The 21,744-nt window shown below is 42.9% G+C and overlaps 1 long non-coding RNA gene across 1 annotated transcript in view; it reads left to right on the top strand.

The window, feature by feature from the left end:
• Nucleotides 1-21,744, top strand: part of LOC125168324 (uncharacterized) — a 34,548-nt gene that overhangs the window by 8,424 nt on the left and 4,380 nt on the right. Inside the window, exon 2 of the long non-coding RNA XR_007153084.1 lies at nt 2,980-3,098. This is a non-coding gene — a long non-coding RNA (uncharacterized LOC125168324). The remainder of the gene's footprint in view (nt 1-2,979; nt 3,099-21,744) is intronic.

Below are 21,744 nucleotides of genomic sequence, written 5' to 3'. Positions count from 1 at the left end.
GATCAGACATTCTTTTGGCTTCACCTCCTTACTCACATGTCCCCTTCGGTGCCACTTTAATGCTTCTTAAAACTAACAGAAGGATTTTGCTGTGATCAAGGTGTGCCCAGGGAATTTATAACTTCTATACATGCAGTAAAAAGGACTCATTAGTACCCAACCTGAAGCCTTTACAAACTCTTCCAAGATAAGTGTAAAATGCAATCTAGGGGCATCTGGGTGGCTCAGTCAGTTGAGTGTCCAACTCTTGATTTTAGCTCATGTGGTGATCCCAGGGTTGAGGGATGGAACCCTGCATCTGGCTCCAGGCTGAGTGTGGAGTCTTCTTGGGATTCTCTCTCTCTCTCTCTCTCTCTCTCTCTCTCTCTCTCTCTCTTTCCTCTGCCCCTCTCCCTGGCTCTCTCTCTCTCTCTAAAAAAAAAAAAAAGCAGTCTAATAAAATCATTAAAAACATCAATGAGTAACTTCTATGTACAGATCACTGTGCTGTTTGAAATCAGGGAGAAGCCCAGTATTAATCCTCAGATAATAGGTTGGCTGATTTATACAGGTACAGAGATTTTAGGACCATGATGCAAAGGCAAGACCCTAGGAGAGGCAGCTCTCCCGGATGGGGAGGCTCAAACAACAGATTCTCTTCTCACAATTTTAGAGGCTGTAAGTCTGAGATCAAGGTGTCTACAGGCTTGGTTTCTTCTGAAAGGCCTCTGTCTTTGACTTCTAGATAGCTGTCTCCTCCCTGTGTCCTCACGTGTTCTTTCCTCTGTACATGTCTTTGTCCAAATTTCCTCTTATAAGGATACCACTCTTATTGGAGTAGGGCCCACCTTAATGACCTAATTTTAACTTAATTACCTCTTTAAAGACCTTATCTCCAAATACAGTCATTCTGAGGTACCGAGGGTTAGGATTTCAACATACAGAATTTGGGGAGAGACACTTCAGCCCACAACAGAGAGCGAATGGGAAGGAACGGGGAGAGGACAATTGTTACTTTAGTTGGTGTGGTCAAGGAACATTCCTCCAAGGAGGTCATGTTTGAGCTGAGATAACAAGAAGGGGGCAGCCATGTAAAGATCTGAGGGAAGAGGGGACAACGCAACGGAAACAAGGGCTGGAATAGATTATCTATTGCACGTCTCCTGCCCTGGAAGCCCTCTCCTTGCCATACTCACAGGGCGGCTCCCAGCAGCTATGTTAGCACCTCATGACCTCTCACCCGAGCCAGAGTTGATAGAATCAGGAGTGAACTATTGAAACAAGCTGAGCACTTGGAGTCTCTCACCTGGGAGCTGGGATTTCAGCCCCTGAGAGACCATCAGTCACTTGGTACGTGTGGCTGTGAGACAAGACACACAGAAAGGTCTAAAGTACTTCAACTCCTGGTTCCAGGCCTTTTCAGAGGGCTAGTCTCATTTCTGCATTTGGATTTTATATGTCACTCTTGCCACCACCCCACCACCCCATGGCTTTTAAAATCCTTTTTTCTTCTTGGGCTTCCTGGAACGGGTTTCTGTCACAAGCCACCAAGTCACACCCTAACACGGAATGTAGGGAACTCCCCGGAGAGTCTGCATTGATTGTGGAAGCCTTCATCCTCCATGTGTGCTGCTCTAGAGTTGCACTGGAGAGAACTGGCTTCTGGTGGTGTCACCATAGCTACTGCTGTTTGATTCCTGTTCCAGGATGTCTTCACTTGAATGCACACTGCCCACCCAGGGGCATGGGAGACACTCTGCTATTGGGAAGTCTTTTCTGGGAACTTGGCCTTGGGTTGCACTTTCTCTGCTAGGCAGCCTGTCCACTGTCAGCTCAGGCTCGCTCAGATCCACAATTTTCTGATCTTCATCCCTAACAAATCCCCAGGAGTTCTGGCCTCCATCGTGCTATATTCTGCTTCCCACACATCCCTCAACAGATTCTTTCCTCCTCTCTCCCCCACAAATCATGCTTTCCCTCACAAAAAAATACATTGCTTGCTTTATATGGATTTCCCATATAAAGCATATATGGGCCTTTACTGAAGCTGAAGCAGTCAAAACACACTGACTGCAACCTCTCCAACCCACTAGTCTGCCAGGTTGGGGAAAGCAGAGGTGAGGAGGCCAGCTGGAAAGTGCATCTGACCCTGTTGATAGGCATCGCCTCCCTGGAGCCCCAGAGCTCTCAGTGCAAACAGAACTCTGGACATTGCAGGGTGGTGGCAGGTCGGGCAGAGCAGGACTGACAGGCTCTTGCGGAGATCCATTGGCAACGTGCTGTGCATATTTTCAATGCATTTGCTAGTCAGCAACCATAAATATCTCTGTGGAATGAACTGGGGAGATCTGGTTTGTGCAGAAAATAGGAGAATGTGAAGGAGGATTTTCCCCTTTCTGAAACTTTGTAGGGCATGCCATGTACTCTGAATGCACAAGGACAGAATCAAGGTCATGAGCCTTGAAGAGAAGCTTAGAGGCACCTAGTTACAGCTGACTGTTTACTATAAACTGGAAGTCTGTTGCCCACAAAATCACATTTTAAATCATATCAGAGCATGAGGCAGCAAATGGTGATAGGTATTTCTCAGGGGAAGGCTAATTCCTTCTAATCCAAATTGTAAGTCAAAGCTCTCCAAATCCCTTATTATCATTAGCTGTAATAACTCTGATCATGGGACACTCATAGCTACCTGCCCATGATCCAATCAGGAGTAGATGTCAAGGGTCTTACAATTAAACAAGAAGCTTCTGTTTGTTCTACATCTAGCATTGAACTGAAGGTGGGGTAGGAATTAGGCCATGAAAAGTACAGTTCATGTTTATAGAGATGAGAGTGGGCATTATAACCTTGAAGTTAGTAAAAGCCCTTCCTGGGGGCAAAGAAAAAGAGCTGAGGGATTGATTCCTCTGGATGTCTTCATATAAAAGCAAGAAAAGTCTACCCACTACTGGTATAGCATTCCAGGAGATTAACTGTTATTTATTACCTCCCTTTCAGATAAACAACAGTTTCAACTATAACCATTATCACTACCCACTGCTCATCCTGCCTCCGCTGCCAACTTGTTCATCACGTCATCAGTAAGGCATAACCTGTCTCCTGTAGAGGACACACAGGTAAGACATGTTTCCTGCCCTCAGGGAAGTCCCGACTGTTGGGTCAGACACCCACATACATAACTACGGTACAGTGTAATGACTGCTGGAGCAGCGGAACAGGGTGCGTGCTATAGGAGGATGGAGCAAGGGACAAGGTATTCTTCCAGGAAGTGCAGAAAGATGGGGGAAGGCCAATGGAAACAGCCTGACCAGATCCAGTGAGGGCCAAGTGTGCCCATGCGGGCAATGGGAGAGAACACTTACATTGGTTTATTGTGCACCAGAGCTCTGCCAGGCGCTATCACTTAACTCCTCTCATCCTCACAACAACCCTATTTTCCTCCATTTTGCTAATAAGGAAACTGAGGCTCACAAAGTCAAATAACTTGCTGAGAGTCATACAACTAGGAAGTGGCTGATGTGGGGTTTGAGTCCATGCTGTGAACCGTGGTGCTATTCTGTGCTGCCCGAGAGAGTTCAGGGAAGTGTAGGGGGAGGTGGGTGCGCTCTAGTCAGATTCTGGCCATTAATGCCTATGCTTTATTATTTTTTTAAGTTTATTTATTTATTTTGAGAGAGAAAGAGTGAGAGGGGGAGGGGCAGAGAGAGAGAGAGAGAGAGAGAGAGAGAGAGAATCCCAAGCAGGCCTCGCACTGCCAGCAGAGTCGGATGCGGGGCTCAAACTCAAGAACCATGAGATCATGACCTGACTGAAACCAAGAGTTGGATGCTTAACCAAATGAACCAGCCAGGTGCCCCATGGGGACCCTTTTTAAACAGACATGATTAGATATATCTTTGTTTTAGAGGGATAAAGCACAGGCTGGATGAATGATGAATCAGGGGAAAGAGGGGCCAAAAGGGACAAAGAGACATAAGAGACTATTGTAAAACTCTGAGAGAGCATCCAGAGCGGTGGCAATGGGAGAAGGAAGAGGTTATCTCCATTTGTTTACCAAAGAAGTTTTAGAGCTGGATGGCGAATACCTGGCATGTATACCACCACCCACAGCGAAGCCAGGAACTGAGGTCAGATGCTGGTGAGATCAGAGGCTGCCTCAGAATCCTTCCCAACACAGTGCTCTCAACATAGTAGTAGCAACTACTAATTGATCAGAGCCAGTATATTAACATGAAACCTATTTGCCATCCTTTGTTGGAAGGGACATTTCAGGTGTGAACTCTAATAGGACTCAATGGCACATGGAATGCCTGAATGAGGAAAAGAGGATAGTCACAGATAACTTTCAGGCTTCTGACTTGGGTACCTGAATGGAAAGTGATGTTATTTGTTCAGACAGAGAACAAAAGAGAAACGGGTTAGGAGGGAAAACCATGAGCTTTGTTTTGTAGATACTCAGATCTCAAATCTGAGATACTCAAATACTCCTTGCGGGGTGTGGTGCCTCCCTAAGATTCTCTCTCACACAAGAAAGAGAGAAAGAGAGGAAGAAAGAATGAATGGAAGGAAGGAAGGAAGGAAGGAAGGAAGGAAGGAAGGAAGGAAGGGAGGGAAAGTGTCATTGAGGTGTAGAAAGTGAATGCCATCTCCCAGAATGAATAGAAGGGAGGAGGGCTAAGGATAGAACCCTGGGAACCTCAATCCCTCAGCATTGTAAGGAGAAAGAAGAGAGCACTGTCTGATAGGGAAAGAACATTAACAGATGGAGGTAGTCAGGGGTGTTAGACACTGAGGAGAGGTCAAGAGCAATGTTGAAAGTTGCAGTGAGGATTTGGTAATGGGGAGATCCTTGGTGCCCATCTTGAGAGAGCATTTTCAGTAGTATGGGTTTGGTAGGAACCAACTTATGTCGTTCAGTGGCTGAAAAGAAGGTGAGGAATATAAAACTACTCTGTCAAGAGCTCTGAAGGCGGGGTTAAGGGTGTAAACCAGAGCATGAGCAGGAAGGATCAAGTGAATAGGAGGAGATAGAAGTTGAAGAGGGGAGGCAGCAGGTACACACAGAAACAAGAAGAGATTAATTAAGAACTAAGAACAAGGAGGAGTTCTTGGAAACAACAGACATTTATCACAGAGTGTAATTTTACATTTATTGGTGTGATTCTTACCACGAGTCCAAGGCTCTTTTTTGGTCACTATTTTATCCTCAGGGCCCAGTAAAACACCAGCCACTGAATAAATATGCACTCCATAGAGTGAATAAATGGCTGCATGACATTGCTTCTTCTTAGACCTGAAGGAAGGAGTCACTGGACTAATGTTCTTGGTAGTAGGGGTTGGAGAAAATCATTTTTAGCTGGTGATAAATGAATTCAGCAGAATTCATATAAAAGCTATACCAGAATTATCACTCTTTTTTTTTTTCAAAGTTTATTTTTTTGAAGTGGTCCGAAGTGGGCTCCATGCTGCAGCAGAGAACCTGATACGGAGCTTGAACTCACGAACCGTGAAATCATGACCTGAGCCAAAGGCAGATGCTTAACTAACTGAGCCACCCAGGTGCCCCTAGAATTTTTACTTTTAAAGGCAAAGAAAGAGAGGGAAGGCAACGGTCATTATTTCCTTTAAGAAATACACAAAGTCATGTGAGGATTTGTGACATCAGTAATTAGTGATAGAGGTGGTACTTTCTTTATAATTTTCTCATTTCCAGAACTAACAAGGGGCACCTCAGTGGCTCAGTTGGTTGAGGGTCCAACTTTAGCTTAGGTCATGATCTCATGGCTTGTGAGTTCAGCCCCATGTTGGGCTCTGTGCTGACAGCTCTGAGCCTGGAGCCTGCTTCGGAATCTGTGACTCCCTCTCTCTCTGCCCCTCGTCTGCTCACACTCTGTCTCTCTCTTTCAAGAAACAAAAACAAGGGGCGCCTGGGTGGCGCAGTCAGTTAAGCGTCCTACTTTAGCCAGGTCACGATCTCGCGGTCTGTGAGTTCGAGCCCCGCGTCAGGCTCTGGGCTGATGGCTCAGAGCCTGGAGCCTGTTTGCGATTCTGTGTCTCCCTCTTTCTCTGCCCCTCCCCCGTTCATGCTCTGTCTCTCTCTGTCCCAAAAATGAATAAACGTTGAAAAAAAAAATTAAAAAAAAAAAAAGAAACAAAAACAAAAACAAACAGTAAGAAATAGCACCCAAGATACATACAGAGTAACCAGCTCAGTTTTCTAGTATTTATCTGGTCAGCAGAAGCTTTCTAGAAGAAGTACGCTTAGAGAAGCACTACTTTTTAAAATATAAGTATGGCCAAGTCTGGGGGAAAAAATGTTCCTTCTGCTTGTGTCTTTTTTTCCCCTTGGGATTAAAAAAAAATTTTTTTTAATGTTTTCCCTTTGCCATAGCCTGTGAGGAAGCACAATTATATAGCTGTTTGCCAAAAAACACAATAGTGGCAGTGACATCATCAATTTGTGCCTCTTTATAATTAAGATGAGATTGATATGAAAAAATATTTTTATTCCTTTAATGATACTGTAAATTCTATGTTATTGCTTCTGCTCTTTCTCATCTGCTTATCTGCTTTTTCTGAAGGGTAGACACTTTAATACATCAATCATTTCCAGGCTCCTGAGTTATTTTAGACAGCTCTCTCTAACTGTGTCACTGCCTGTTCCTCACCACCTCTTTATATTTTCAAACGTCAGTGAATTCTGGGACAGGAATCAGTGGCACCTCAAGGACACAGAGCAGGCCCTAGGGTCTCAGACTTCCCACTTCTAGAAGGGATAGAACCCCTGTTCCTTATGGGGATTGTATGGTTGAGTGCTAACTCCTTTATTCTCTTGAAACGAGTATGAAATTCTTAGAAGACAAGTTTGAGTGAGGAAAACCCAACAAAGTTTTGACTCAGAGGTCAGTTGGCCTTACAGAGGCCTCCAGCTTCAGTCCTCCCAAAGCTGGAGAAGAAGCAGAGTCCAAAGAAATGGGTTCCTTGACCATTGTTCCCCAAAGCCAATACCCTATAGAGCAGATGTGTTAATGCTTTGGGTTAGGCCTCTGGCTGTTTTTTTGTTTTTTTGAGAGAGAGAGAGAGAGACAGAGAGTAAGTGGCAGAGGGGCAAAGAGAGGGAGACACCAAATCCAAAGCAGGCTCCAGGCTCTGAGCTGTTGACACAAAGCCCGTCATGGGGCTCTAACTCATGAACCATGAAATCGTGAACCGTGAGATCATGACCTGAGCCAAAGTCTGACATTCAACCCACTGAGCCACCCAGGTGCCCCTCTTTGGATGTTTTTTAAAAGATGGTACTGGCAGTTCCCCCATATTATCACAGTGGAAATCAAATCATGTGCTTCTGTGTTTGGACATCAGGGCACCTCCTATTCCTCGCTCAGTGGGTTTAGAGTCGTTTGTTATGTGCCCAAACAAGAGTATCTCTGGGGAAATCCCTTCTTGTCCTGCTGCTACAGGTAAGCATGTCCAAGCATTTAGAAATAGGGCGTTCTCACAATTTTAGTGCATGTGGGGAAATCACAGATGGAACTCAAGCCAAAAAGCACGGTTTATTGGCTGAGTTGGCAGCAAAGGCTCTCACCACCCAGGAGACTTGCCTCAGACAAGTATGGAGTCTTGAATCTGGGTGTAGCCCCTCGAGGTAGATCAAAGCTCCAGACTTGATTTGAAGTCACAGGGAGCCTGGGCAGTTGAATGGAAGCAGTGGATATTCTGGCGCTAGTCAAAGCCATAATGATCTGCAGTTCAGTCCTCTGTGCACTAGGGCATGGTAGAGGAGACAGAGGCACTCTGGGTGGGATTGTGGGCAATCCTATATTCATATTTAGGTCCCATATTCATAAAGAGCCTTAAATTTGACCTTTTGTGCTATCTGCAGGTGAGGTTATGAATTCAGACACAAAGTTATACTTTCAGGAGGGAAATAAAGACAATGTTCATTATATAATTTTAATTTTAAAAGCACAAACATTAAAAATACTATGATTTTGGGGCACCTGGGTGGCTTAGTTGGTGAAGCATCAGACTTTGGCTTAGGTCATGATTTCATGGTTTGTGGGTTTGAGCTTCATGTCAGGCTCTGCACTGACAGCTCAGAGTCTGAAGCCTGCTTCAGATTCTGTTTCTCCCTCTCTCTCTGTCCCTACCCCGCTTGTGCTCTCTCTCTCTCTCTCAAAAATAAATAAACATATTAAAAAATAGTATGATTTTATTTTCATTTATTTACTTTTTAAGTAGGCTCCACACCCAATGTGGGGCTTGAACTCACGACCCTGAGATTAAGAGTTGCATGTTCTACCAACTGAGCCAGCCAGGGGCCCCAATATACTAAAAATTTTAAATCTTGTTTAGCCATGTGCATGTTTTCTTTTTAGTATATCAGGAGCCTCAAAAGTAGAATTGATCTGCCTTCCCTCTGTTTTCCTGCTAACAAAGGGGCTTTTAGTGTGGATTGAATAACTAGGAGCCATACATTCTGAATAATACAGGCTTATGGAGAGTTTACCAAGAGAAACAGTTCTACATCCTTTTCCTGGGAGTCACACATCCCCTGTTCACCTTCAGGAGTGTGTTGACCACAGGCAGCCTCTCCCTCCTGTGTGGGGGTTGCCAGAGTGACAGTGGGGTACACACAGATCCCAGGAACCTGAGACTCAGCTTCCTCCCATGAGTGGCTTCCTTCCTTGAGTGGCTCCACCCATCTACTAAGCACCTTGGGTGGTGGGGAGACCAAAATGTTAATGGTATATCTGGAAGAGAGCACATGAAAAGAGACATAATAATAGTGCTGGTTTCTCCCTCTGTGTGAGGGAAAACAAATCTCATGAGGATTTATAGTTCATATTTTGCCACAGAGCTGAGCTCTCACTATCCCCAAGGCCTTTGAGATGAAAGACGACAGTAACGCTCATTTCTCCCTTGGCTGTTCACACATCATCAGTCACTGAGGCTGCACCTCAAGCCTTTTATCTAGAAATACATTGAGGTTAATGAATTCAGAGTATCAAAATAATCAGCCACAGAGCTTTGGTGTTCAGGCCTTTTAGTTAAACAGTGTAAGGCCCAGGACACCAAGAATCCCCACTGAAGATAGACAAATAGGCAGTGATATCTTGGGGGGGGGGGGGTGATAGGAATGACAATCCCTTTTTAATTCGATCCAACAAATGTTCATCTAGGCCTCCTCGGGGTGAGCACTGCACTGGGTCCCAGGAGGAGAAAGAATTTGCTTCTTGTCTTCAGAGACTTTATGGGCAGTTTGGTGTCATTCAGACTTCAGGCTTTGAAGTCACTGAGATCGGTGTGTGAAGGTGCTTGATGGAGAAACTGTCACATACAGGACTTGAGTAAAGGGTGGTTCCTTTTCTTTTATGCCAGCAGTTTTGCTCTCCCCAGCCCTCTCAAGGACTGGCCGCCTGAGTCCCGGATCCTGGCTGTGTCTCCGCACTGTGCTACCAGAGCTGGCAGAAGCCAGACACCTTTTTGGCCCTTTGTTCAAGTATGCTCCTTATACCTCCACACTCAGTGTTCCTTCTGCTCTCCAGGATGCTTATCTGCAGCCCAAGCTGAACCTCCTAGATGCTGCCTGCCTGGATTTCTCAGATCCATCCCTGGTCTATCCTGTCCTGATACCACCTAGCCTGGCCTGATACTTCTGGGCTATTTCAGTTTTACTATTGAAATAATCTCTGATATCTCCAGCTCCAGGCAAGTCCGTCTTCTTAAACCTTACCTTTGATTATGTTACATCTGCTCTGAAACCATCAGTGACTCCCATGGCCTCTGAATTCAAATGAAACCTTAGCCTGAGGGTCTCAGCTTGGCATGATGTAGCCTAGCCCACCTTTTAAGTTTCATCTTTCTTCCCACCAGTGTGTAACATACCAGCCTTAGTGGCTCTACCCTCAGTGGACTAATTGCATTCCTTGAATATGTTCTTTCCTTCTTGTGTCCTTTGCTCTTGCTGAACTTTGATGGAATTTCAGCATAGGAAGTTAGAGGAATATGGAAAAAGATGACTGAAGGAACATGAACAAAGACATAGATGGGAGTGGGGAGTGGAGACCAGAGAGGGGACATGTCTGGTTACTGGACATTGGGCACTTAGAATTCCAGAATCATAGCTCCTAGAAAGGAAGCTAACTGGATCATCTGGTCTACCCCTGACCTTCAGGCTGGAAAAATATTTTTGTTTCCATTCTATAAATTAGACGGTCAAGGCCCAGAGAGTTTAAGTGTGTTTAGACACACAAATTGGGGTCATCCTATAGAATCCTTTAAAGCCAGATTAAAACGTATAGTAAGTTCAGTCACTGATGGGGAATATGGAAAGCTCTCACTGGGGCAATGACATAATTAGAACTATTTGGGGCAGTATTTTCAAACTGTGGGATATGGCCCATTAGTGGGTCACAAAGTCAATTTCTTGGGTCATAAATTTAAAAATGTCAGAGTACAGCATTGCTTTGTAAGTTCTATATGTGTGTACTGGGTTGTGAAGTAAAATATATTTCTTATTGAGTGTCATGGCCAAAAAAGTTTTAAAGCCCCAGTTTTAGGAAGATTTGTCTGGTGGCAAATCATAGGCTGAATTATAGGTGCAAGGGAGGAAACTTGAGGCAGGGAATTCTAGTTGGGATGTCATAGCCTAAGTAGACAGTAAGAAGGATCTAGATGGGAAGGAGAAGCCATGGGAAAGGAAAGGAGGGGAAGGCATGAAAGATTCTGTGGGGTAAGAGTCTCAGGATGTGAGGATTAAGATTGTGGGGGCTCAGAGGGAGGGGAAAAAGACAGTCAGGGTTGACTGAAAGTCATACTCAGGTGCTTCCCAAGGAGGGAAGTTGGGTGAAGGAGCTGGTTTGAGGACCAGCATGAAAGACAGATGGAAAGACACAGAACCACCATCAGGTATTAGATCAGTCAGGTTCCCACTGAAGAACCCACTGAGATGGTTCCAATGCAAAGACCTGAAGGAAGGGAGGACTTCCAGAGCTGTTGGCAGGCTGAGGGGAGCCAACTTGCATGATGAGGAACCCTAGATTAACCACAGTAGGAAGTTCTTCCTGTCAGATTCCTCTGCAACCCAAGCTTACAGGGCACCACCTCTCTACTCTTCTACCCTCCCACCCCTGAGATGAGTCCACGACTGCTCATTGGTTTGTCACTACCATTACTCCTACTGCTGCTATTATGTCTACCCTCACCATCACCACAGGCAAACTTCTATTGAATCCTCATCTTGTGCCAAAGGCTTTACATGTGTGATTTCATTTAATCACATTTACCTCTTGAGTTGGTCCTATCATTATTCCAACATTACAGATAAAGAAGTAGAAACTCAAGGACACTTAAAAACCAAGTTCACACAATTAGTAAGTGGCAAAGCTGTAATATAAAGCCAGGAAGTCTGATTTCTTGACCACTCTTAATCACTGCAATGCACCGCTGATTACTGAGAAATAGAAGATAACAAAGGTAGCAAATGACAGGGCAGTTAACCAGAGCAAAACTTAGTTTATAGTAGCTGGTGATGTCATACTTTGATGCAAGTAGGACCAGGCATCTTGTGTTCCTGCATCCCTAATTCCTTTGTAGAAGCTCTAGTGGGACTTGTTGGTTTAGGTTTTATCTAGAAAATCATCCTCCTACTCATCCACTGCCTCAGGGTTGGATACTAGAGTCATAATCTCCAATTTCAGACAGGGGAGGGATTGGGTTGCCCTAGTTGTCTGACTGTGGCCTGTGCAGCCTCTTCCAGAAACTTCTCAGATTTCACTCTGGTTAGGGCCTCTTGGTTGCCTTTTGGCCCTTGTGCTCTGAAGTTGTTTGAATCTAATCTAGGTTGGGAGCCCAGGGATTCTTCTCAGGGCCTCAGGTCCCCACACCAACTAGAGTTGGCCTTCTTTGCTTGGACCAGCTCCTGTCCCTGTGCAATGTGCCTGTGATGTGTGTTACCCAACCAAGAGCTAAGATTGGTTCTGCCTTAAGTCAAACTTCAGACAGTCTGAGTAGCTTTCTGGATCTTAATTTTCCAGAAGCTGAGTGGCCCCAGCCAGTATCCTAGGACCTGTCTGCCTTCCACCTGTACCTCCAACATTCTCCAGCTGACCTTCTTATACATTCACTAGATCTAAACTGCTAACTAGGCCCTTTTCTCAAGTTGGAAGGGCCTGACATCCTATTTGGCTCATTGATGTGAGTCCTGTGAGGATTAAGCAAGGCTTCCCTAGCTCATGCCCAAAGCCCCACGTTCTCTCCAAGCTGCCTTCTGATGACTCATTGCCCTCATGGCCAGGCCTTCCTACCCTACTTTATTTTAGGAAATGACTTTTGAAAATGGTCTAATTTTTTTCTTTAACAATAGAAAAGTATGGCACAAAAACAGACACATAGACCAATGGAATAGAATAGAAACCCCAGAACTAGACCCACAAACGTATGGCCAACTAATCTTTTACAAAGCAGGAAAGAACATCCAATGGAAAAAAGACAGTCTCTTTAACAAATGGTGCTGGGAGAACTGGACAGCAACATGCAGAAGCATGAAACTAGACCACTTTCTTACACCATTCACAAAAATAAACTCAAAATGGATGAAGGACCTGAATGTGAGACAAGAAACCATCAAAACCCTAGAGGAGAAAGCAGGAAAAGACCTCTCTGACCTCAGCCATAGCAATCTCTTACTTGACACATCCCCGAAGGCAAGGGAATTAAAAGCAAAAATGAATTACTGGGACCTTATGAAGATAAAAAGCTTCTGCACAGCAAAGGAAACAACCAACAAAACTAAAAGGCAACCAACAGAATGGGAAAAGATATTTGCAAATGACATATCGGACAAAGGGCTAGTATCCAAAATCTATAAAGAGCTCACCAAACTCCACACCCGAAAAACAATAGAAAAGTAATGTTTACCCACAGGGAGCAAGAATGATAATCCCCAAATGCTAGTAATAACACACACACACACACACACACACACACACACACACTCAAAAAAGGAGCTTTCTAAAACCAGTTTTACAAGGAAGGGCACAGGTAAGGCTCTCCTGGTGAAGGTGGTGGAGTGGTAACTACAGTAAAACTTTGGTTTGTGAGCATAATTCACTCCAGAAACATGCTTGTAATCCAAAGTGCTCATTTATCAAAACAAATTTCCCCATAAGAAATAATGGAAACTCAGATGATTCATTCCACAAAAATATTCATATAAAAATGATTATAATACTGTAATATAATACAAAATAATAAAATACAAAATATAAAGAAAAACAAATTAAGCTGCACTTACCTTTGAAAACCTTTGTAGCTGGTGTAAGGGAGACAAGAGAGAGGAGGGTTATTGTGTAGGACAACTTTCACTATCACTAATGGAATCACTGCTATCTATCAGCTCAATGGAATTTTTCTGCACGGGGGCCACTGTATACGCTCACACAGTATTAAACTCTTGTCATATAGTGTATTTAATGTAACTGGCAATAAGGCAGCAGAGGAAAGGGTCTATATCTGCAAGCTGCCTGACTAGAATGAAGCCAAGCATTCCTAAGCTTACTCTTGGATGGAAAAGCAAAGGACTGTCCAAAGATGCTTTGAAGTGACAAAAAATACACTAGTGCCAGTTGTGGGCATCTTCCAACATTCTGAAAAATCACCGATTTCTGCCAAACACCATGGCCTGAGACTGAGCATCTGAGCATGAGAGACGATCACCCACAGTCCCACGGCAAGAGAGACAGAGAGAGAAGAACCATTGTGATCATGTGATGTTCAGCATACATACTACTCCTATTGCAAGACATTTCTTGTTTATCAGGTTAAAATTAATCAGAAATGTTTGCTCATCTTGTGGAACAACTGCAGAACAAATTACCTGCAACCCAAGGTTTTACCGTACTTTTTTCCATTGCTTCCGCAAGTAGAGAAAGTGCTTCCAACTGGACAGGAAAAAAACAGGGCAGTTCAGAACAATGTAAGCCTGAGGTAAATGGCTGTCAGGAAGAAAAAAATCTAGCTACTTTAAGGGCCAAGTCTCTCTGCCCAGACAAATTATGTCCTAGGATGTGGGTTACAAACATTTTATTAGTATAAGTTCTTCAGACAAATCTTAAATGAACCCTAATTTAAAAATATTTACAAGATAATTTGTATATATTTTAAGTTAGAATTTATTTAGCATTCAATTATAAAGTTAATATATGAAGGAAAATTACTGTTTTGATGAATACCAAAATTCAAAATAATTAATAGGAGCGCCTGGGTGGCTCAGTCAGTTAGGCATCCGACTTCAGTGCAGGTCATGATCTCACCATTCATGAGTTCGGGCCCTGCATCGTCGAGCTCTGTGCTGACAGCTCAGAGCCTGAAGGCTGTTTCGGATTCTGTGTCTCCCTCTCTGCCCCTCCCCCGCTCATGCTGTGTCTCTCTGTCTCTGAAAAATGAATAAACCTTAAAAAATTAAAAAAAAAAATTAATATAGATATAACCATTGCCAAGCTTGGCATTTAATTCACTTGTATATATAATTTTAGTTGCAAAGAGTAAAACAGATATATATATTTTTTAAATCAGTTTGCTTTGTCATCTATTGTATAAACAGACCCAGAAGTTTGAAAAAGGAATACCAAAACATTTTTAATTTCTAAATCAAATCATTAAGATTGTTGAGTTTCTTGTCTTAGTTACAGAAATGGAATATCCAACACTTTTTTCAATGCTTATTTACTTATTTTGATAGAGAGAGAGTGCGAGAAGGGGAGGGGCACAGAGAGAGGGAGAGAGAGAAAGAATCCCAAACAGACTCCATGCTACCAGCACAGCACCGGATGCAGGGCTCAAACCTATGAACTGTGAGATCACGACCTGAGCTGAAGTCAAGAGTCGGATGCTTAACCGACTGAGCCACTCAAGCACTCCTACCCAACACTTTTTATAAGCAGGAGAGCCATGTGGCAGGTTATGCATTTGTTTGAAAGCCCACTGAGACCTAACATGGACCAAATAGGTGCTTTTGAGCCTTGTGTGGCAGTTGACCGAGCACTGCATTCTTGGGACAGACACAAAAGGCCAGTGCATACCCATAAGCTTCCTAATCAATGACCTGACTAACTAGTCTATGGTGATAGAGTCAGATTAGTGGTGGAAGGGTAGCAAGGGCTAATGACTTTGAAAGGGGAACAAGGGAACTTTCTGAAATGCTAAACATTGTGTAAACCTTGATATAGGTAGTAGTTGTATGGAGTGCATATATGTGAAAATTCATGAGCTGTACACTTAAGAATTGTGCATTTTAACTGTAGACAAATTATACTTCAAGTCCCTGTTAGCCAAAAGACAGAGAGAGAGAGGAAAGGAGGGAGGGACCAAGATTTGCTCAAAAATCTGTCAGCAGAAATTTATGTGCTAGTGTTTCTATTGTGCTATGTGTTTTAATTTGGTAGCTAGCTAACATTTTTTTTTTAATTTTTTTTTCAACGTTTATTTATTTTTGGGACAGAGAGAGACAGAGCATGAACGGGGGAGGGGCAGAGAGAGAGGGAGACACAGAATCGGAAACAGGCTCCGGGCTCTGAGCCATCAGCCCAGAGCCCGACGCGGGGCTCGAATTCACGGACCGCGAGATCGTGACCTGGCTGAAGTCGGACGCTTAACCGACTGCGCCACCCAGGCGCCCCAGCATTTTTTTTTTTTAAGTAGGTTCTGCCCAACATATGGCTTGAACTCACAACTCTGAGATCAAGAATTGCATGCTCTACCAACTGAGCCATCCAGGTGTCCTGTGTATGTTTAATTATAGTTTTAAAAAATAGTTTAAAATGTTTTTTTAAAATGAAATCCAAGTATACAGTTGACCCTTGAACAACACAGTGGTTAGAGGCACTGACCTCCTGTGCAGTCGAAAATCCACCTATAACTTTTGACTCCTTAAAACTTAACTACTAATATCCTACTATTGACCAGAAGCCTTACCAATAATATCAACAGTCAACCAGCACATATTTAGTGTGTTATATATATTAGGTACTGTATCCTTAACATAAAGTATGCTAGAGAAAGGAAAATGTTATTAAAATCATAAGGGAGAGAAAATATATTTACAGTACTGTACTGTATTTATTGAAAAACAAATCTGTGTGTAAGTGGACCCACATAGTTCAAACTCATGTTGTTCAAAGGTCAACTGTATAAAAAAATAGAATTCAAGTCAAATAAAATTAAGAGATGAAAGTCAAATCATGACCTCTCAGTCACTCCTGGCAATCTTTGACAAATCAGGAAAGATGTAAGAAGCACTGGGTGACCAGGGATGACAAAGAACAGTATGCACAGACCCGTAGAAAGCACATCAGCTTTTGTACATACAAATTGGCTTCAAATCCTAATTCTGCCGGTTACCTAAGGTCTGGTAGCTAGTACCCTATCAAATACAGAGCACCAGTTTTTTTCATCTGTAAAATGGGGACAATACCACCTGCCTCAGAGTTGTTGGGGGAGTAAGGGAGAACATAGCTAAAGTGTCCAGCACACTTAGCCACCCCCACCCAAATGCTAGTTCTCATCTCTTCTGTATCCCATAACAAAGTCAAATATACTGGACTGGGAAGGGATCTGACTGCCTTTAGAAAGTGTGCCTCTTAACTTGTTTTTCCGAGGCAAAGATGGACTTGGGTCTGTCTGTCTGCAACCACACCCGGCCCTCCTTGCCACCAGTGACACATTTGCAAGATTGTATACAGGCCCCGGACAGAAACATTTAACACAAGTGGAGGTGCTGGCCACCTTATTTTAGAGAGAAAATGACCAGAATGTGAGTACAGCAGATAAGCCAGCCCAGGCCCTGGCCCCTCAACCACAGGAGCAGAACAGAAATCTGTTAAAGGATGGGGAGAATTTCTCTCATCTTCCTGGGTTTCTCCTTCCTTTTCTTCTCTGTCTCTCCCCAGCACAGCTCAGGAAGCAGGAGAAAAATACCCAAAGGCAAAAAGGCAGAGAGCATCTGTCTTCCTATACTTTGATGGTGAGAGTGAAAACAAGTGTCTCATGGCTTATTAAATGTCAGGTTTAAGATGTCTGGTTGGGGAGGTAGGGTGTGGCCATCACACCAGTGCATTAGTCTTGGCATTTTTTGCTTCTTGCAGGATCCCACCTTTTGGTCTATTAGAAGCATTTCTTCATAAGGATGAACATTTAGTTTGGTCTCAGAGCCAGGTGTCTGCCTCCAGACCACTGCCTGAAAGGAATGGGTTTGAGCCTCAAAGAAAATAAGTTAGGCCTGGCTCAACTTGTCTGCCTGACTCTTCTTGCTCCACTACACTTGCCTCTCAGGCTGCTGTTGGCCTCTAAGAAAATGGATCCTGGTCTTCCAGTTTCAGAGACTGAAGCAATTATACCCTGGAAACAGATCTCAGTTTCTTTTTTTTTTTTTTTTTAATTTTTTTTAACGTTTATTTTTTATTTTTGAGACAGAGAGAGACAGAGCATGAACGGGGGAGGGTCAGAGAGAGGGAGACACAGAATCTGAAACAGGCTCCAGGCTCTGAGCTGTCAGCACAGAGCCCCATGCGGGGCTCGAACTCACGGAGCGCGAGATCATGACCTGAGCTGAAGTCGGACACTTAACCGACTGAGCCACCCAGGCGCCCCAAACAGATCTCAGTTTCAAAGCACTTTTCCTCTCTGCCTGGGTTCTCAGGGGTAAGAAGGGCTACCTTCTGCTTCAGTAAATTCTATCCAGCTAGGAGTTCAAGACCAAGAGTAGTTAAGCCTGGAGACCAAAGGCTGGCAAGACACTCACTTGGGTTCATGCCTTCCGTCTGCCAGGGCCTTCAGGTCCCAGAAGAGACCTCTTCCTGTGTTGTCCTGGTCAGCTACAGGCTAACCTAACCTTGTGTAGTTCCAATCGGCCTCAGTTTGGAGCTGTGGTTCTGTATGCCTTTTATTTCACGTTCACAGTGCTGCTGAATGCCTTTGTGAACTGGCCTTGAAAAGTATTACAGAATCCACAGTCGAGATGTTCTCTGCCTGGACTCTGTTTGCTTGTTATGTTGCAAGAATGTGGTCCAACAGCCTCCACACCCTGATGACTCAGCCTAGCTCTAATGAGTTGTGTTTTCCAGGCCCTCCTAGGGAGACAGTGCCTTCTCTAGCATTGGCTAGGCTACGTGCTGCCCCCTGGCCCCCACCCGGCCTCAGTAAGGGCTGCCTGGGAGTGAGCCTGGATGGTTGTTAGAAATGCTCCCCATAGGTAGGCAGAGGGAAAGGGAAGATGAATTCTGGTTCCACTCCCCAGTGTTGCAGTTACTCTTGGCCCTTCCCAGGCACAGCCAGGAGGTGTAAGTTAGAGGTTAGGAAGAACTTACATAATGGGATTGATTTTGAAGGGAGCAGGCAGAGTGGCTACCTCTTAGAGAAAAGGCAGTTGATAGCCACCTAAAGGTCGTGTGAAGAAGCCTGTCTTACTTTCAGAGAATTGGTCTTTGATTTGTGGGGCATTCAATTTGCTGGGGGAAAAAATCTGACTGTTAAGCTTCTGGGGGACAAACCAGAGGAAATTATATAATTAACAGTTCAGAGATTCTTAGAATCTTTGGCCAAAAAAAGAAATGACAGAGAAAAAATCACTGTGTTCTAGAGCCATGGCAGAAGGCCAAGCTTTGAATAATGGCCATAGAAGAGATATTAATGAATTATTTTTAAATGTATGCTTCTTTTTGGAAAGAAATTGCTTAGGGAAAGTTTATGCCTTAATTACTACTCTTACTAAAAGGGAAAATCTTAACTGATTATACCTTAAAATCTTTGAACCTTAAACTTTTTTACCAGATTTTAAAAGTTCAGGCCTCCTTGCAAAAATGCAAACGCATTTCTATTTCCTGATGGCTATAACAAAAGCAGAAGAATTAAACAAGAATCTGTTTTATGAAAAATTGAAATCTGAGCACAGTTCACACATTTACCAATGATTCTTCTCCGTTGCATGTTATCTATGAATCATCTGACACAAAACAGCTGTAAAGGCCTCTCTGCTGTAAGGACAGGATGGCCCTGCCAGGAACTGCACCCAGCTTGTGGTCTAGTCGCTGACAGAATTTACATAATACTACTGCCTGCCAACTTAAGCCTACCCTGCAGGTACCCCCCTCCCCCCACCCTTCCCTCCTGCAGGCACTGAAATGGTCACGCTTTGGGCTGGCTCTGGTCCTAGCAGGAAGCATAAGCCTCCGGGCTGCTGACCACACCCATACGTTTGTTTGCTTTGTTTCGTTTTGGGGGAGATCCTTTTATTTTGATATAATTTCAGTTTTACTGAAAAATTACACGAACAGTTCAAGGAACTTCTACAACTTATGATTTGTTTGTTTACATTTTTGCCTTATTTGCTTTATCATTCTCTCTCTTTCTCTCCCACTCTCCTCTCCCATTGAAGATGGAGATGTGCTCCTATTGGCTCCAGTATGAATTTTCCAAAAAGGCATTCTCTTAATAACTACAGTGCAGTTACACAATCAGGCAATTAAGCATTAATACAATACTACTATGTCTTTCATTAATTGCCCCCAAAATGTCCTTACTTTTTTTTCCTTCCCCTGAGGATCAAATCCAAGATTATACATAGCATTTAGTTGTCAGGTCTATTTATTTTCCTTTATTCTGGGACATTTCTTTAGCCTTTCATTGTGTTCTTGACCTTAACATTTAAAAAAAAAGTACAGGCCAGTTATTTTGTAGAATGTCTTTCAGTTTGGGTTTGCCTCATGTTTTCTCATGATTAGATTCAGGTTATGCATTTTTGGCAGGAATACCACAGAGTTGATAGTGTGCTCTTCTCCAAGCATCCTAATCGGGGGCATGTGATATGGGATATTGGTTTGTAACAATATAGTGATCTTAGCCCTGATGACTTGGTAGAGTGGTATCTGATGCTATGAAGTTATTATTTTTCTCTTTCATCAAGTCATTTGCTGCATACTTTACATCTCTGTAATTATCCTATTTATTTAAAGTTTTTATTTAAATTCCAGTTAGTTAACATACAATGTTATACTAGTTTCAGGTATGCAATATAGTGATTCAACACTTCCATACATCACCCAGTGCTCATCATGGCAAGGTCACTCCTTAATCCCCATTTCCTCACTCACCTCCACTCTGGTAACAATCAGTTTGTTCTCTGTTTCTTGATTTATCTCTGTCTCTTTTTTCCCCTATGATTATTTGTTCTGTTTCTTAAATTTCACATATGAGTGAAATCATATGCTATTTGTCTTTCTCTGAGTGACTTATTTTCCTTAGCATAATACACTCTAGCTCCATCTATGTCATTGCAAATGGCAAGATTTCATTCTTTTTTATGCTGAGTAATATTTCTTGATTATTACAGTTTGTAATGTTCCATTGTGTGTATGTGTGTGTGTGTGTGTGTGTGTGTGTGTGTATAACTCATCTTCTTTATTCACTCATTAGTCAATGGACATTTGGGCTCTTTCCATAATTCGGTTGCAGTACATAATGCTGCTCTAAACATCAGGGTGCATGTATCCCTTTGAATTAGTGTTTTTGTATTCTCTTCTTTTTTAATTTTTAAATTTTATTTATTTTTGAGAGAGACAGAGACAGAGTGAGTGGGGGAGGGGCAGAGAGAGAGGGAAAGAGAGAATCCCAAGCAGGCTTTGTACCACCAGCACAGAGCCCAATGTAGGCCTCAAACCCATGAAAACCATGAAATCATAACCTGAGCTGAAACCAAGAGTTGGACACTTAACTGACTGAGCCACCCAGGCGCCCCAGTATTTTTTAATTCTTTGGGTAAATACCTAGTAGCAAAATTGCATATCCCTTTTTTTTTTTTTTTTTTTAAGTAGGCTCAATGACCAATGTGGGACTTGAACTCATGACCCTGAGATCAAGGGTCACATGGTCTACCGACTGAGCCAGTCAGGCACCCCTGTAATTATCCTTTTTTAAATCAAATTTTTACCCATCCATTTTGGCATCCTCTGATGATTTTCTACAACTCTCATTTTGCATTCTACTGTAATAAAGAGGTTTCCCTTAACATTTATATCTATCTATCTATCTATCTATCTATCTATCTATATCAACATGATTCTTAGGCTATCAGTGGAGTACAATCCATTATAAATATTATTTATTTTGATGTTAAAATTGTTCCAGATTGGGGAGTGGGAGCCTCTTAGCGCTGGCTCTTGAGTCTTTTTGAACATATTTTCATGATTCTTTGAGCATTTCCTTACCTTCTTGCAAAATAAGATGTTCCAGGCTCATCCTCTACTTTTCCTGCCCACAGCCCCAGAATAAGCCATTTCTCAAGAATCGCTAGTTCCTTTAGTGGGTAATGGTATTTAGAAACCAAGATCTGGGTGCTAAAAGTGCTCATTCTTACTGGTGTGTCACTGTTTCTAGGCCTCTTACCAGACAGAATTAGGTAATATTACATATACAAATGGAAACAGATACATATAGAGGCATAGATATATATTAGAAATATGTTGGAGATATATGTGACATAATATATATTTATTCTAACAACTCCAATTCTAATACAACAAATGCTTTTTCCATATTTGTAATTTCTTTCCCCAGCACTTAGAAATCTGGCTCCCATTAACCTCAAGGTCAAGAATACACAAATCGTAGTTTCAGAATTGCTAATCCCTAGCACCACTTAAAGTAAGCCTAATGAGAGTTTAATTAGTTTACAATTTTGAGGGGTAAAACTTAACATACATTAAAGTA

This window comes from Prionailurus viverrinus, chromosome B3, assembly GCF_022837055.1.
Source record: "Prionailurus viverrinus isolate Anna chromosome B3, UM_Priviv_1.0, whole genome shotgun sequence".
NCBI classification, from domain to species: Eukaryota; Metazoa; Chordata; class Mammalia; order Carnivora; family Felidae; genus Prionailurus; species Prionailurus viverrinus.
Note: the sequence above shows the minus strand (reverse complement) of the source record. Positions and strands in the feature narration are given on the sequence as shown.